This window comes from Schistocerca gregaria, chromosome 7 (genome assembly GCF_023897955.1).
Source record: "Schistocerca gregaria isolate iqSchGreg1 chromosome 7, iqSchGreg1.2, whole genome shotgun sequence".
Taxonomy (NCBI): domain Eukaryota; kingdom Metazoa; phylum Arthropoda; class Insecta; order Orthoptera; family Acrididae; genus Schistocerca; species Schistocerca gregaria.
In genome coordinates, this window is record NC_064926.1 from 346,347,626 (window position 1) to 346,362,493 (window position 14,868).

Below are 14,868 nucleotides of genomic sequence, written 5' to 3' on the forward strand. Positions count from 1 at the left end.
CCATTTTTGGAGCTAATTGTACTAACTTATATGGCATTGTTGACTGGAATAGACAAAACGGTTGAAATGACTCTGAGCACTGTGGGACTCAACTTCTGAGGTCATCAGTCGCCTATAACTTAGAACTAATTTAATCTAACTAACCTAAGGACATCACACACATCCATGCCCGAGGCTGCATTTTCCAAGTATTGTACCAATAAAACGAAGTCTATCACCTCCTTTACACATGACCGTGCCTATGTGATCATTACATTTCATATACCTACAAAATGTTACACGCAGGTATTTGTATGAGTTGGCCGATTCTGACTGTGACTCACTAATGATGTAGTCACTAGATACAACGTTTTTTTTTTCGTTTTGTGGAGTGAACAGTTTAGGCTTGCATAATTCACTGCCACCCTGAAAGAATTACAATGATTTTTTTCTTAAACGTTTTGAAAACACTGCCAATGTAATCTTCTTCCGAACTGTTTTGGAGGCCGTTCGCAGTTTGAACTGAAAGGCTCCTGTGCATCTCTAGATAGAACTGAATGACCTGCAGTGTTATTCCCATTTTAAAGACAAAAACTTTTACATTAAAACTGTTCAGGACATCTACATTGTTCCTGCAGGTAGAGTTCCTATGTCTATAATTAGGTTGCAAAAGTACTTCAATATTTTGATCAACCTAATTGTTTGAAAAGCTGTTATGATTATGGGACTAAATAAATCACAATTACGTGGTAACCTGAGTGGGCAAATCTGTTGAACCGTCTGCGTCTGTCCATATGCGGACAGTTTGTACCACATAAAAATTAAGTCTACACCATGCATAAAATAAACAATACTGAAAATACACTCATGTTCATAAATTAAGGATAATGCTGATACATGATGAAACAACGCTCTGGTGGGCGGTTTGCGGGTTTAAATCACCTCGGGGTATGACCATGCGGTGAATTTGACCTGCGGTTGTCGTACGGTGGCGCTGGCAGCAGACTACATACGCAGAGGTGTGTTGGTGCATGTCAGAGTACGGTGCAGCGAGTAAGTGTGCAGACGTTTCCAGATGTGCTAATGGTGACTGTGTGTTGAAAATGGCTCAAACAACACATATTGGCACGTTATGAGGGGTAGAATACTAGGGCGACAGGAGGCTGGTCAAACACAGCAGGCTGTAGAAAGGGCCCTCCGTGTTCCACAAAGTGTGATTTCAATATTATGGCAACGATTCCAACAGACCGGAAATGTATCCAGGCGCTGCAGTACGGATCGTCCACAGTGTACAACACCACAAGAAGACAGATATCTCACCATCAGTGCCCGCAGACGGCCATGAAGTGCTGCAGGTAGCCTTGTTCGGGACCTTACCGGAGCCACTGGAACATTTGTCTCCAGATACTCTACAGACGACTGAACAGACATGGTTTATTCGCCCGGAGACCTGCAAGGTGCATTCCACTGACCCCTGGTCACAGGAGAGCCTGTATAGCCTGTGTCAAAAACACACTACTAACGTTGGCACAATCACTAAATAATCTTATCACAATTACAGCATTCCAAATTTTCTGTTTATCCCCGTCGGTTTGCTCGTTCGAAACACGTTCCGTAGCTCGTACTGTACCACTTTTTGTTTCCTCGAAACTGACGCTATGCATACAGCTGGTATCAGCTTCAAGCGCTTGGTGTAGATGACCTCTGCAAACTTTAGCACTAAAGATAATATTACATATTCTATCATTGTGAAACGAGTACTATACCCAAGATATTGTTCGATCCATAAGATTTTGGGAAACCCACATCTTGTCCATCATTTACTGCCAGAATATTTCGCTCCAGAGTTTTTCACCAGCTTACACAACAAGTGCAAACCATTTCATACGTGAAGATAGAAGCGTGAACTGCAAATATCATGACAGCAACTTACGAACATTTGGCGTTTTTCGCAGGTTTTGTGGGAGCTAATAAACACATTGTGATGGAATATTGGATGAAACACGTGATGTTGTTCTTTCTGTCGTCGTCATTGTTGTTGTTATGGCTATTCTTAGTGCATTTCCAACTATTCAGAGGCAATGAAAACGGGATGGCAACTGGAAGTGGTACTACGCTCATAATGTAATCTCAGTTGCCAAGTGGCTTTACTGACAAGAGTGGTTGTGACCGGAAATTTACAATAGTGTCTGAACTCGTGTTTGTTTATTATCACGTTTAAAACTAACACGTTGTTACAGAAAGGAAATTCAAAGAACATTATAATGTTAATATAACAAGTTTAGCATGAAGGAATAAGCACAGTTTTGTACGATGACATTTTACAATATCTCGTGGTTTTTCCGCGGTTTCTCACATCAATGTAGGAAAGTTCTGGGACATTCCCCATGCCCAGCGCTTGATACGCTCCACACAAATATTTGTAACACTTGAACATGAGATTTCTCTAGACACAGACAGATGGGTACACAGATTTCGCCCCAGGGAGAGTGGTGGTGTCATCAATATCAATATATATTATAAAAGTAAGTATGCAATGTGCGTGCTGCTAAAACTCAGAAATGAGTCCCGGTACGATCAAGGAAGTTATATGGTGTGCTAGCCCGTTTTTACCTGAATGTCGTGCTTTTGAAGACATAAGGGATGGGAAGTTTCCCCTCTAGAAATTTCTAGAACATTCGGGAACATTCGAGGGTATTCTAGAGCATTCCAGAACACTCCAGAATCTTCCAGAGTGTTTGGAAACATCCCTCAATATCCCAGATCATTGTGGAACATTCGAGGACACTCTAGAATTTTGTGGAATGTTCTGGAACATTATGGACCATTCGGAGCCTTTTTGGTATATTCTGGAATTCATCACTTGTGTGGCTACCCTTTGGCATTGATACATAAAGCAAGACCCATAGTGGGTTCGAACGTCAGTTTCTTATCAGTGAAGAAGTGAGGAACCGAAAAAGTAGTGCAGTGAGTGAATGGCAACGCCCAAACGTAAAAGAGATCTTGCCAGGTCTGAAGAAAAACGACGAAAACAGAAAGAACAGCGAAGAAACGAAACAGACGAAGACTGTGAAGCACATTCAAGTACCCAACGAACGAGAATGAGCACTGTGAGAAGCACAACGGAATGAAAGACTGAAGAATCAAGAACCACAACGCAATCTTGTAATAAGACTGTGAACTCAAGTCACCCATAAAAATATCACCCTGCGAGAAGCGTGGACGAGAACATGCAATTGAACAATGATGATTGTCAAACAGCTGTCGAATAACATCATCGATGCCGAACTTATAACTGGAAAGTACAAAGGACACACACTATTTACACCCAGTATACCATTGATCTCTACTGAGCTGACATTCTAATTTAAAAGACTGCAATTTCCAGTCAAATTATCCTACACTTTTACAATTAGCAAAACATAAGGACAAACTATAAAATATTGCGGCACCAACCTGAAGAGCTCTTGCACCTCTCACGGCCAACTATTCGTAACTTGCTCTCGAGTAGGAAATTCAAAAAACTTGTACATACATCCCCAGGATAACAAAATGAAACAGGTTTTTTATAAACAAGAATCGTAAATAGCTAGAATATGTTTCCAAATTTTTTTTTACCTCTTAGACTTTAAAGTTTATCTTTTTATTTCAACTAATCTCATATCACATCCCTGAGCGAAGCCGGGTACCCCAGCTAGAACATCGGTGGAACAATGCCGCTCCGAAAGAGAAACGGGTAAAGGCAAAAGAACAAGAAGAATATTCCACAGTAATTGAAAGCCTAGAAATGACTTACGTGACACGTAAATAACTCCGAAGGATGGAACAGCGCGGAGGTGTCTGAGCGGCCGTCTGGCAGCAGCGGGGAAGGCGCCTGGAAGGTCTATGGTCCGTTTGCCGGAAACTCCCGAGTCTTGCCGACATAACACGAACAGTGCCCGTCGCTGGCGACAACCCCTTGGACAAATTGCCTCGGCTCCAGCGAACCATGTACGTCCGTTCAAATGGCTCTGAGCTCTGAGCAAATGGCTGTGAGCACTATGCGACTTAACTTCTGAGGTCATCAGTCGCCTAGAACTTAGAACTAATTAAACCTAACTAACCTTAGGACATCACACACACATCCGTGCCCGAGGCAGGATTCGAACCTGCGGCCGTAGCGGTCGCTCGGTTCCAGACTGTAGCGCCCAGAACCGCACGGCCACTCCGGCCGGCTGTACGTCGGTGGAACCATGTGTGGCGATGCCGTGTCATTCTGAAGCAGCGCTAGTGTAAAACTCGTTGTCACTGTCCGCCAGCCCTATTGCCAAGGCCCTCGTAAATTACAGTAAGCTAATCGTCTGATGTTACTTGTGGAAGCGTACAAAATATATCAGACACTGAGTCGTGAGTGTCCCCAAATTTTCAAATAATGGATAAGATTCAGAAATTCAATTTTTGGTGTTACTCATTTTGTGAGCTTGAAATGTGTCGTGCGCCAAAAACAAAATTCGAAAGCAGCATGCAACAGCTGTTGCATCTCAGTCGTTGATACTTACCCACTTATGTTGAAGGTAGATTACGTTGATACCTAAACGATGAAAGGCAGAATGTTGCTGTGCGGTTCGTGGAACATTCAAAACTGTTTGAGATCCATAGGTTTAGAATCAACAAGCGCAAGAGCATTTAGTCGCAGGATGCACACTTTTCATTACTTTATTAATTGTATGTAATGGGTGTCCGAGTGTTCAACGTGACACTTGAAAAATAGTTAAAGTTGCCAAAAGAGGGCTATCGACAAGTAATAATACATTAACGGATAAAAATTTCGCTGTGTGTTGTAACACATACAAATCGTTTTTAAAATGAGGTACTGTACCTTTCAACGTCATTCAGTTAATCTTGAAATGAGCACAGTTACCATCAGGTGCTTAAGACTTTAAGACCTCGCTGTATTACTTTGCAGACCGAATGGCAACACTTTTACTTATGAGCTATGCACAACAGCCAACGTTTCACAGAAACATTCGTAGAACGCCTGAGCCGGTTTTCGAATAAAGGACGCCGCCATATCCTCTCCCTCTCCTATGAAATCGTCGACGACGTCATCGCATCTCCCTCCCCTATGACGTCATTGACGACATTATTGCATTCCGCCTCCCACCCTCCCTTGATCTACATCTACATCCATACTCCGCAAGCCACCTGACGTGCTATTGTCAGATTTCTCATAATTGGCCAATTTCCCTATGTAAAAAATGGCAGGAGAATCTAGAAATGGTGGGAAATTCAAAACTCCTGTGATTTCTCTATTTAAGTAGGTTCTCGTCCTAAGTATAAATTAGCAGGATATACAAGATAGTGCAATGTAATATTGATGTGAAATGCAGAGTTTGACAGGTAACCAAGGATACAGCTGTGACATCAGAATCCTAGATGGCGACATCTGCGTGTTAGTTAAAGCAGAAGCAACTTATCTCAGCTTGCCTGCTATTTACGGCTGACCTACTTTCAGCGGCATGAAAAACCACTTAACATAGTTTCCTCAAGCAGGTACCAGGTGATTATGTTCGGCTGGTGCATAAAGTCGTAGCGTTTTTACTCTGCGTGTTGACATTCCCGTTGCTATGGTTTTATTAATCGATTGTTATTTTTATTTGCACTGTTGCTGTTTCAGTTTACATACTGTCATTTTGTCATCTGGAGATAGTGAAGTACCAAGAGGAGAAGCTGAACACTTCAGACATATTCTGCTGTTTGGGTTCAGTATAAGGGTAGCAGCAGCAGAGGCAGCCAGAAACATTTGCGTCAAGTATGAGGTTAATGCCACTAGACACGGCACAACAAGAAATGACTTTCTCGTTTTAAGGAGGTTCGTTTTCACATTAGTGACTACGTTCAGCAACACTTTGGGGTTTGATGAAGATCGCATAAACGCATTAATCCACAGCAATCCACATCAGTATACTAGAGAATTGGCAAATGGGATGAAGTGAGATCATTCCATCATCGTGCGACATTTGCACGCCATGGGAAGGTTAAAAAATCGGTTGTATGAGTATCGCATGCCGTAAGTCAAACTCACAAAAATGAGCAGGTGGCCATACATGCATCTCTTCTTGATCGTCATCAGTTGGCTCGGGAGCAACACCGACCATTCCTACCCCGTATCAGTGCTGGTGACGAGAAATGGTGTCTTTATGCTAACAGACGAAAAATAAAGGAACTGTCGAGAGCAAACGAAGCAACAGCTCCCTGTACAAAGACATGCACGCACCCACAAATGATAATATTATACGTCTGGTGGAACATTGAAGGTGTTGTCTACTACGAATTCTTCCACGAGGTGTAACCATCACTGCTGGCGTTTATTGTCAAAAACTGAGACGTCTTGCTGCAGCAGTCCAGGAACAACGACCAGGAAGACTGCGTGAATCGATGCTATTTCACGATGACACCCGCTCGCATTCTAGTAGTCTGACAAAAAATACGTGCTATACTGGAATTGGGTTGTGTAGTCATTTTGCACCCAGGAGTCACCTGATCTTGCCGACTCAACTTTACACCTTTTGCTCTCCCTATCCAACAATTTCAGGGAACTGCCTTTCCGGATGAAAATAATCTCCGAACGTGGCTCAACGCGTTCTTCGCCTCAAAACAATGTGATTCCACAATAGCGGAATCGGAAGGTTACCCCAGCATTGGCAGACTGTTGCAAATAGTGGAGGAGTATACAGGGTGGTCCATTGATCGTGACCGGGCCAAATATCTCACGAAAAAAGCGTCAAACGGAAAACTACAAAGAACGAAACTTGTCTAGCTTGAAGGGGGAAACCAAACGGCGCTATGGTAGGCCCACTAGATGGTGCTGCCATAGGTCAAACGGATATCAAGTGGTTTTTTTAAATAGGAACCCCCAGTTTTTATTATATATTCGTGTAGTACGTAAAGAAATATGAATGTTTTACTTGGACCACTGTTTCCGCTTTCTGACAGATGGCGCTGTAATAGTCACAAACGTATAAGTACGTGGTATCACGTAACATTCCGCCAGTGCGGACGGTATTTGCTTCGTGATACATTACCCGTGATAAAATGGATCGTTTACCAATTGCGGAAAAGGTCGATATCGTGTTGATGTATGGCAATTGTGATCAAAATACCCAACGGGCATGTGCTGTGTATACTGCTCGGTATCCGGACAGTTGGCCGGATAGGCAACAGGAAGTGTTCAGCCACATGTGAAACGTCAACCACGACCTTCAACAAATGGTGATGCCCATGTAGGTGTTTTAGCTGCTGTCGCTGCTAATCCGCACATCAGTAGCAGACAAATTGCGCGAGAATCGGGAATCTCAAAAACGTCGGTGTTGAGAATGCTACATCAACATCGATTGCACCCGTACCATATTCCTATGCCCCAGAAATTGCATGGCGACTACTTTGAACGTCATGTACAATTCTGCCATTGGGCACAAGAGAAATTACGGGACGATGAGAGATTTTTTGCACGTGTTCTATTTAGCGACGAAGCTTCATTCACCAACAGCGGTAACGTAAACCGCCATAATATGCAGTATTGGGCAACGGAAAATCCCGATGGTTGCGACAAGTGGAACATCAGCGACATTGGTGGGTTAATGATGGTGTGGCATTATGAGAGGAAGGATAATTGGCCCCCATTTTATCGATGGCAATCTAAATGGTGCAATTGAAACGTCCCCTTATAAAAATTATACACGACTGTGCTTGAACTGACAAACAATATTTTTTTTTTAGCGCAACGCAATCTGACTTTCAGTAATCCCTACAAGAGAATGGTCCTGACTAAATCACTTACCTCACAAAAATCTTCGTTACTCGAACTACTGCAATACAGCGAGCGCCACTACTGCCAGCTAAATAAAAGATTCAAACTACGGAAAGCACTAACTACTGATAGGCATAGTTAGCAAATGAAAGATTTTGATAGAGAACAAACAATGTATTTACCTTACTAGTGTTCAAAAGTCATTATATATATATATATATATATATATATATATATATATATATATATATATATATATATATATATATAGAGCACTTCATGACATCCAGTCTTACAAATTTTAAAAATCCGCCATCTCTCTCCCCACATCCACCACTGCTGGCGGCTCACCTCCAACTGCGCAACGCTACGCGCTGTTAACATCCTGCTGCCCAACACTACAACGGCGAGTATTACAACAATGCCAACCAGCCACAGACTGCACACAGCACAGTCAGTGATTTTCGTACAGAGGTGGTGTTACAAATAAAAAAACCTAAACAGCCTACTTACACAATGTATGCTGATTTCCTACGTAATGTCCTACCTATGTTACTACAAGATGTTTCACTGCATGACAGAATGGCTATGTACTTCCAACATGATGGATGCCCGGCACATAGCTCGCGTGCGGTTGAAGCGGTATTGAATAGAATATTTCGTAACAGATGGATTGATCATCGAAGCACTATATCATGGCGCGCACGTTCACCGGATCTGACGTCCCTGGATTTCTTGCTGTGGAGAAAGCTGAAGGATATTTGCTATCGTGATCCGCCGACAACGCCTGACAACATGCGTCAGCGCATTGTCAATGCATGTACGAACATTACGGAAGGCGAACTACTCGCTGTTGAGAGAAATGTCGTTACACGTATTGCCAAATGCATTGAGGTTGACGGACATCATTTTCAGCATTTATTGTATTAATGTCGTATTTACAGGTAATCACGCTGAAAGAGCATGCGTTCTCAGAAATGATAAGTTCTGAAAGGTACATGTATCACATTAGAACAACAGAAATAAAATATTCAAACGTACCTACGTTCTGTATTTCAATTTAAAAAGACCTACCTATTAGCAACCGTTCGTCTAAAATTGTGAGCGATATGTTTATGACTATTACAGCGCCATCTATCACAGAGCGAAAAAAGTGGTACAACTAAAACATTCATATTTATTTACGTACACGAAAATGTAATAAAAAATGGGGGTTCCTATTTAAAAAACCGCAGTTGATATCCGCTTGACCTATGGCAGCACCATTTAGCGGAGCTACCATAGCGCCATCTGGTTTCCCCCTTCAAGCTAGAGAAGTTTCGTTCTTTGTAGTTTTTTCGTTTGACGCTTATTTTGTGAGATATTTGGCCCAGTCACGATCAATGGACCACCCTGTATATTATTGTCTACTAAAGCGTCTGTTATGTGTATCTGTTGTATTTATTAAACTTACGGACGCTGCGAACTTATGCACCAACCTAATAATTAAAGTGCAGTTACTCACAGAACTTCAGTATGTGCTGTAGTAGTCGTATGGCAGTGAAATTTGATAGATACGCCGTTGCAATATGCGGAACACCCTACCTATAAACTCTTCCTAGTTCTGGTCAGCGTTCCGTCGCCTTACCGGAACTAAACCCTCCCCCTACTATCCTCTTATCCATGATGATCACCCCTTCCCTGACACCCTTAGTAAGGCCAATCACTTTGCCTCCTACCTCTCCGATGTCTTTTCCATCCCTGACGATCCCCAGTTCGATTACTCCCTCTTCCCAGATGTCCGCAATCTAACTGACACCTCTGTCCCTCCCCTCGCACTCGGTTTCCAGTACTTGGACAACATTGCACACAGGATCTCATTGCTGCACTCCGCACAAAACGCAACACCTCTCCTGGTCACGATCGTGTCACCTACCGCCACCTTCGTGAAGCTCCTGTCTCTTTCCTCTAGACCCTGGCCAGGCTCTACAATGTCGTCCTGTCCACCGGCTACTACCCAGACCAGTGGAAAACATCCCGTATCCTGATGCTCCTTAAACCTGGTAAACCGCCGTCCGCCGTCTCCTCCTACCGTCCCATCAGGCTGACCTCGGTCTTCAGTAAGGTCCTGGAATCCATACTGTCCCAACGCAACCACCAGCATCTCCGCCAGCACCGCCTCCTTCCCGTTACCCAGTGTGGCTTTCGGCTGTCCTTCTCTTCCAATGACGGTTGCTTTGAAAGGGCACGGCCGATTTCCTTCCCAATCTCTCCCTAACCTGAGCTTGCGCTCCGTCTCTATTGACCTCGTTGTCTACGGGACGTTAAACACTAACCACCATCACCACCATCTTCCAATGACCTTCTCCTTCACCTCACTCATCTCCTTTCTGAACAGCTTAATTCCCGTCTCTCCGCAATCCTCCTCTCCCTGGATCTCGAAGGTGCCTATGATCGCGTATGGCATTCTGGTCGCCTCTTCAAGCTCCAAACCTTCGCCCTTCCCATTAACTACGTCCGTCTGATCGGCTCCTTTATCTCCCACCGTCCTTCCTACGTCACCATCCATAACACACATTCCTACACCTTTTCTCCCTCCGCCGGTGTGCTCCGTCCTCTCCCCCCTTCTGTATGACCTAATTCATTCCCCCACCTCTTCCTTTTCCTTGAACGGATACGGATCCTCTACACCTCCTGTAAACTCGACCCTCCTTACCCGCTTGTCTCACCCATCCTCTCCCACCCTCGACTGCTGCTACACCTGTATTTCCACGCCCCACCTGCTCTCCATCTCTCCACCCTCCTTACCCTCTCCCAAGGTGGCTTCTGCCAGCTCCCCCTCCCTGATGATGCCCTCCACCCATCCATCTACCCCTCCTATCAACTTTGATCCTTCTCTCCCACTTCCTGTGGTTTTTGCTTTTGGCACCCTCCCTCCCTTCTCTCCTACTTCCTTCCCTCCTCCCTTTCTTCCCCTTCCTCCCCCGGGCTTCACCTACCCCCGTCCCTCCACTCCTCCTCCCATTTCCTCTGCCACTGGCATCTTTGCACTCCTGTCCCCCTCACCATCACCCTTCTCCACCTCTTGGCAGGTCCCCAGACTCGCACACGTTACATGAACATTAGCGCGCCGGAGATCATCGCCATCCGTTTCTCGTGTGTGCCGTCGTGTTTTGTGCTTAGTGTTCACCGTCACACTCCATCGTTCACATGTGCCATCGACATCTTCAGTGTTTGTGCGTCGTGTCAACAGTGTGTAGTGTGGATTATCGTCGAGTGTGAACGGCTCCGTGGTTTTGTATTTATGTGTCTACTGTTTTGTTACCTGCCGTTATGTAACTTCTGTGTATTCCTTCTGTAATTTTTATCATTGTCTATTCTACGGCTGAAGAGCAGCGTAGAATGCTGCTGCCAGCCTGCCTGTTGTACAGGTTTTAAAACAACAATAAAGAAAAAAAATTATGCGGGACCGATTTCTGCTCGCGAAAAGTTAGTTCCAGTTTTGGCCAACAGGATCAAATCTAGCACTGCGGGCTGTTCGTATGACAGCACGACATCCACACAGCCATCTGACAGGCCATAACATGACTGAACAATATGACTATGACGAAGAAAGACTGTGTGCTGTTAGTGGAACTGTTTTATGTGCACGGCAACAATTATGGTGCCGCATTGAGAGAGTATTACCGACTGAAAGGTCTGAGGAGAGGCCTGATGTCATCAAATGGATTAAAGAAAATTATAATGAAATTCGTAATCATTGGTGAGCTTCATGTGACACCTGGTAGAGGAAGGATCCTATCCTGGTGAACGTTACTGATGGGGTTGCTGTTGTAGCTGGCTTATGCAGCAGGTGCCCCAGGCAATGCTAATGCTCGTGCAGTGTCAGGAGAATTGTCCATCCCATGGTCAAAGGTACAGAAAGCTTTGCGGTCTGTCTTACACTGGGACATGCACACAGTGCAGCAAGTGAGACCTTAAGATACGTAGTAACATTCTCAATTTGCTCTTCGTTGATGAAATGTGACCGGGCAGTATTCTAAGGGATGACCAGGCACAGTTAACACTACGGAGTGCAGTGAATACGCAGAACTGCCGAATTTAGGGTACTGTTAAACCGCGTGTTGTGCACAAAGAGCAGCTGTACTCGTTGTATGAGACTGTGTGGAGTGCATTCACAAACATCTTTATTCTCGGGCCATTCTTCATTGAAGGGAATACACCCAAAGAGCCTATCGGGTGTGCCATGATGTTTGCACATTACTGAGCCCTCTTTGTGCATTATGTGATTCCTGCTTTGGAAGGGCACAACTGCGAGGAAACCATTGTGCTCAAGCAAAATGAAACAACATCTTTTGTCACTCGTGCAGTGAAAGATATGCTTAATGCATCATTCTCCAGATGTTTTCCAGATGCATGGCCAGCGGTATCACCTGATCTGAGGGCTCTGGGGGATATTTACCAGGGACTCTTTCAGCGTCTAGCTGATCTGAAGACCACTATACAACAACATATTGCTCAGATTCCACCGGAGCTGCTGCGAGGAACTGTTGATCACGTCGTTTTATGGATGCAGTATATCGTCGACATCGCTGGTGCTCATACTGAACAAACTGTGTAAGCGGCAGTGAATAATACAATCAATATAGTAAATTTCTCACTTGTTTGACCTTTTATACCCATGTCTCGTTCCTAATTCATCACATGTAGAAAAATTTCGTTCTAATTCATCACATAGATAAACATTTCGATACGTCTTTCTGGCAGTTACAGCACCAGATTAGCACCTAATGGACAACACTGGAAGTAATTTTTTCCAGCGTAAATCGGTTCCGCATTAAAACGTCAGCGTATCTTCCAAATTTCGCTGTCGTGCGATAACTACTGCCCACGCTGGACTTCTGTGGGTAGTCGCACTTCAATTATAGCCACTTGGTAGAAAGCTACTATTTACGCAGATGCGTAGGAACCTGCAGAACTATTTACAGCAGTCACGACTGTCAGTTCACTTGTTATAAGTGCAGAATTCAAGATCGTCTCTGGTTTTCTCCTGTCCTCACACATACCACTTGTTGCAAGTTACAGTCCATTAGTGCTATGTGTAAACACTTCTCATCTGATTCACAGTTTAAACAATTTCATCGACAGTTTTGATCTTACTTGTCCAAACCCCACTTGTACTATGCTTAAATAGCAGCGGAGAAAGGATAGGAATCTTTATGTCTTTATTTGAACAACAATCCAGGAGGTGGACCAACTGCTGACAAGCTGACCGGTGTGACCTAGAGGTTCTAGCCTCTTCAGTCCGATACCACGCGACAGTTACGGTCTCAGGTTCGAATTCTGCCTCGGGCATGGATGTGTGTGATGTCCTTAGGTTAGTTAGGTTTAAGTAGTTCTGAGTTCTAGGGGACTGATGACCTCAGATGTTAAGTCCCATAGTGCTCCAAGCCATTTGAACCAGTGCTGACATTAGAATTCACTTGACCTAAATGCAAATATGCTAGCCCACTTCTCAACTGTTTAAACAATTGCTCCTATTAGGTCACAATTTAAACAGATTAGCGCATCCCAGATACATTAAATTTGAAATACAAGAGCTCACTTCACCTAAGTTTAAACTGATAAGAAAAATTAAAACAAATAACTGGTATCAAGTTTAAAGATATTCAGTCATCCTAAGTTAAAAATGGATGGAAGCCTGCTGGTTGTCAGAACTAGAGCATTTGTGCTAACGTTAAAACTATGCACCATGCATGGTTGTCACTATTATGTGCAGTAGAAAAATGATAGGAACACTTACGTCTTTATTTAAACAAACATCTCCCTGCTGCAGATTCCGGATGCATCAATAAAAACCATAGAGCTACTGCTGCTGCTAAGTCTCCAGCCGCCAACTGGACAGGACTTCGACTGTTGCACTTTACTCCGGATGGCGGCCGTAGGATGCTATGCTGTTGTGCATGCTCCACAGGTGTCAGCCCAGGTCGGCTGCCCACATCTGACTCATTGCCAATATGCTTGGAGCTCTCTGCACACTTAATGGCCTGACGCATTCCCACGTCAGCGACGGTTTAGTATCCCAGACTGGCCGCTTTCTTCTACAGGGTACAAATCTGAAAACGGTGGTACCGTGTCATCAGTTTAGAATATGATTAGATGTATGTCAGTCTCCTGTTCTTCGATCATAGCTGTATACCTCGACGCAACCATTTATGTCAGACCGCGCTCTAATTTTAGAACTGATCAGTTCAAATGTTCAAATGTGTGTGAAATCTTATGGGACTTAACTGCTAAGGTCATCAGTCCCTAAGCTTACACACTACTTAACCTAAATTATCCTAAGGACAAACATACACATCCATGCCCGAGGGAGGACTCGAACCTCCGCCGGGACCAGCCGCACAAACAACGACTGTAGCGCCTCAGACCGCTCGGCTAATACCACGCGGCAACTGATTAGTGGCTTGATGGTTGTCCACACAGGGCACTGACACAGGAGCCGACACTGCCAGGCACACTCGGTGCAGTGCCGCTGAAGGATATACCGCTGTGAACGTACATTTCGCCTAAGGCCAGTGAAGACACATTTATGAGTGGAGTAGAACCGACAACTCTGAATTTTGTGTTGAAACAATTGAACATAGTAACGAAATCAATCATTTTTTAAAATGTAAACCAAAGAATTCCTGCTTCAGATCTACTCCCTTATCAGTCAAAATGTATACTGAAGAGTCAAATATAGTTATTCGCTAGGCAAACGCCAAGTAACAACCATATCACAGAACTTTTACATCCCTAAGTTCCTGCTTCACCACGTGTTTTCTTTCTTTCTTTTTTTTCACGCATACCATCAGTCGTCTCCATAGGATTTGTAAAGAGAAACAACCGACATATATACAACAAATTATCTAATTTTCACGCCAGTTTTATGCTGATTTCAACGAATATTGCTTCAAAACCATTGAAATTTATAGCTAAATAGGTGAATCGACACTGTTACAATTTCATCTGCTCGATGCATAGCTGTTAAGATCCTACCAGAGCATTTCTGATTTTGTTCCATATCCGTTGTCGTGCTTACTTTATAGGTACTCCAAACAAATCTCTTTAATTCATCT

General features: G+C 43.9%; 1 protein-coding gene across 1 annotated transcript in view; it reads right to left on the minus strand.

Moving 5' to 3' along the window:
- LOC126281407 (glutathione S-transferase D7-like) overlaps positions 1-3,828 on the minus strand; it is an 89,592-nt gene extending 85,764 nt beyond the window's left edge. Inside the window, exon 1 of the mRNA XM_049980345.1 lies at positions 3,776-3,828. The gene's annotated coding sequence lies outside the window, so the exon portion shown is untranslated. The remainder of the gene's footprint in view (positions 1-3,775) is intronic.
- Positions 3,829-14,868: the final 11,040 nt, after the last annotated feature.